The sequence below is a fragment of the Limulus polyphemus genome, unplaced genomic scaffold (assembly GCF_000517525.1).
Source record: "Limulus polyphemus unplaced genomic scaffold, Limulus_polyphemus-2.1.2 Scaffold1205, whole genome shotgun sequence".
Classification (NCBI taxonomy): Eukaryota; Metazoa; Arthropoda; class Merostomata; order Xiphosura; family Limulidae; genus Limulus; species Limulus polyphemus.
The window spans coordinates 187372-190874 of record NW_013666815.1 but is presented as its reverse complement, the minus strand read 5'-3'; the positions used below and the strand labels follow the sequence as shown (position 1 = coordinate 190874).

Here is a 3503-nt window from a genome sequence, read left to right as displayed (position 1 = left end):
TTCTAACTTTAATCAGGGTTATTGATTAATAAAGACCAGTGGGATTTTTGGTTGGATGCTTATAATCTAGTATTTTTCCTTTTCTAAATTTAATCAGGGTTATTGATTAATAAAGACCAGTGGGATTTTTGGTTGGATGCTTATAATCTAGTATTTTTCCTTTTCTAACTTTAATCAGGGTTATTGATTGATAAAGACCAGTGGGATTTTTGGTTGGCTGCTTATAATCTAGTATTTTTCCTTTTCTAACTTTAATCAGGGTTATTGATTGATAAAGACCAGTGGGATTTTTGGTTGACTGCTTATAATCTAGTATTTTTCCTTTTCTAACTTTAATCAGGGTTATTGATTAATAAAGACCAGTGGCAAAAAATTTTGTGCTAAGTTATAATGCAAGAACTTAGAAGATCGCACAAGTCTCTTGGTTTTTACTGTTTGACACTAAGTTATAAGGCCACTTATAAATCGAGTCTTACTTTGTTCTTGTATAGCTGTAATTTTTTTTAAGTTTTGCAGAGAAAAACAGTTATATTTTAAACTGAAATCCTGCTCCACAGAAATTCAGAACCATAAGTTTGTGCGACATTTCCTTCAATTAAGTAAATGAATTCTGGGTAATAACAGAAGCAAATCATCTGAATTTTGTAATTTTCTTATTTCTTCTAGCTGTTCGTGGATTTCCATCCCTTGTATTCTTGAAATATCTGAAGAAGAGTTTCCTTTTTTTCAACAAAAGAATGCTGTAACTTCTGTGGGATAGGCAGCAAGCACCGTATAAAAATTGCTGGGTGTGCATTTTGGCATACAGAACATTTTAGTCAGAAAAAGTGTGTGTAAAATATTCTGTCAATCCAGTTAATTTGTGTTTGAAGGTTGGTGAACAATGTTAAAAACAATACTGTTCCTCTATGTATACAAATTTTGTACAGAAAATGTAAGTTGATTATGTAATGATTTTAACATCAAGACGGAATTCTTCACTTGTTTCAGAGTATTCTTTAACTGATATTTTTTAGAGATTTTCTTTGGTAAGCTTAATGAAGTGAAATATCCTGGTATGCATGTAAAGTTTAAACATTTTGATGACATTATATTACCAAGTAGGCAATAAATCACATTATGCCAGTCTGTAGTATGTCTAAATGACATCTAACAAACCTATCTTTTTCCTTAAACAAATATTTACTGAAATTCTTAAGATCGTTATACAGTCGCATCATTTAAATATGTCATATAACAGAATTATCATAAAAATTTGCATACACACACATAATCTTAAAAGTTAAAGACTTGGAAATGGCCGAGACATGAAACTTACACTGTTGAAATATGATTTTAGTCTAATAATTTCAGCTGACAACTGTTATGTATAACTTGATTCTGTAAAGGGGATTATCGTGTAACATATACAATTCTAGGGCTAGTAAGAAATAGTACAAGACAGATATTGGATTGATGTCTTTTTTTTTCTTCTTATATATTACTTTGTTATTGCAATGTATAAAGAAACTTGAAGTAGAGTTTGTGGAACGTAAGTATTTGTTGTTTATTTAAATGGTTATCGTGTAATGTTTTTTGGAAAGTTTATAAAACATGTATGTAAATTCTGCTAGAATCGCTGACTTTTTCATACTTTATAATACAGTCACTCATGTTTTAATCTTTCAGCGAAGGGCAAGAGTCATCAGATTTAATCAATATCTGTTGTATTAATAATGTGTAGCAATTACAAACATTTTCACATTATCTGTTGTTGTTTTGTTTTTAAGTAATTAACTTTTACGAAAAACTTTAACAGAATTATGCCATGAAATTGGATTATGTAAAATTGATAAAAATAATCAGACTTCCTATGTTCTACATTTGTCTTAGATTTAACTTTTACTAATTATTTTGAGAACTAGACATTCAGTGTGAAGTATTCGGGATGGATTGTTTTTTAAACAACATTCTTGTAAATAAAAGGAGAGAGAGAATTATCCTGTAAATTGGTCATGCTGACCCAACTAAATTTAAAAAAATATTGTTTTCAGATTTCTCTTCATTTCTTAAATGATAAATTTCAATATATCTATGTTAATTTTTGTTTTAAAAGTATATATTCAAGAACATCTATATACGCTTACTGTATTACAGTTATGGTAACCTACTTGCATCCATTCCAAGAATGTAAATCACCTCCTTTCAGAGAATTTTTTAATTTTAGAAGTTACATTTTTCAGGAGGACTCAACTTTTCCAATCTTAAATCCAAATATGAATGGTAATTGACCTTTTCTTAAACCAAAAGAAACCCATGCCTCTGATTTTAGCAAAAGAACTACAACTGCTTATCCCCCTGGTGTCAATTCTGAAAGGAACATAATTTGCAGATATTAGGAATATAGTAGTGTTGAAAAGAAACTGTTTCAAAGTTTGTATTTTCTTTTACACAAAATGTAAAACAGTGTAGTGAAAATGACCATTAATCAAAAATTCTCTAATTGTGGTTATTTATATATATATAGTGTGTGTGTGTGTGTATGGAAGAGTTATTACAATTTCCTGTGTGTGTATTAAATAATTTAAATTTTATTATTCTAAAGTATGGTTTTGCCCAGCATTTGATATATAAATGTGATAGCGAAATAAAAGTTCTGGAAAATACTAGAAAAAAAAAATCAAATGTGTCATTGCCAGCTTGATTTAAAAAATGCAATGTCTTTACACAAAAAGAACTATTAATGGGATTTTTAAGTTCTTTTCAATCACCAAATTAGTAATTTAGGTATTTGAATAATGTTAGAGCTTGTGCCTAAGTCATTATTCCACATTATATATCGGACGAAGTATTTAATGATTACATGTATATGTTACACACTTCTTTTCTGTTTCACCATAGGTAGAATTGAAAGGAGAATCCACGATGTAGAGGCCCAATGTTTTCTTTGATTGGCCATAGTCTCTGCTCTGTAGTTTTTGCCTATTAAATCAAAGACGTACAGGTAAAACTTCAGTTTACAGCAGCGGGTATGGCCCAAAAATTAGGCCTTTACGTCGCACCTTTGGTGAAATTAAAAAGAAGTTATATATATAGGTTACAAAGAGCCAGTTAGATAGTTAATGTATAATTCCTTTCATTTTATATCAAAGTTGATCTTGACCATTAAAACTTTCAAATATCAGTAACCTCAGTCATTTCAATTGTTAGTCCTGTTTAATATTAAAATTTCATATAACAAAATATAATTTTATGAAAAAATAATATAGGTTTACCATAATTTTTCCCATTTTTTAAATAAAGTATCAATACATGTTCTATAACCCTGAGTGCATGGTTAAGGGGTCAAAGTTTACAAGCTTATGCGAGTATGAATACTTTTGTCCTTTGTACAGTTTGCAAATTGCACAACCTTTTAAATGCTTATAGTTTTTTGGTATCCCTGTAAATTGTGTCTTGTATTTTCTCAACTCTAAATGAAATCAGATGCACACCATGTTGAATGACACAGTGCACAAGATTGG

The 3503-nt window shown here is 29.5% G+C and overlaps 1 protein-coding gene across 1 annotated transcript in view; it reads left to right on the top strand.

The window, feature by feature from the left end:
• Window positions 1-2664, top strand: part of LOC106462605 (protein RMD5 homolog A-like) — a 21761-nt gene extending 19097 nt beyond the window's left edge. Inside the window, exon 10 of the mRNA XM_013922548.2 lies at window positions 667-2664. The gene's annotated coding sequence lies outside the window, so the exon portion shown is untranslated. The remainder of the gene's footprint in view (window positions 1-666) is intronic.
• The last annotated feature ends 839 nt before the right edge of the window (window positions 2665-3503 follow it).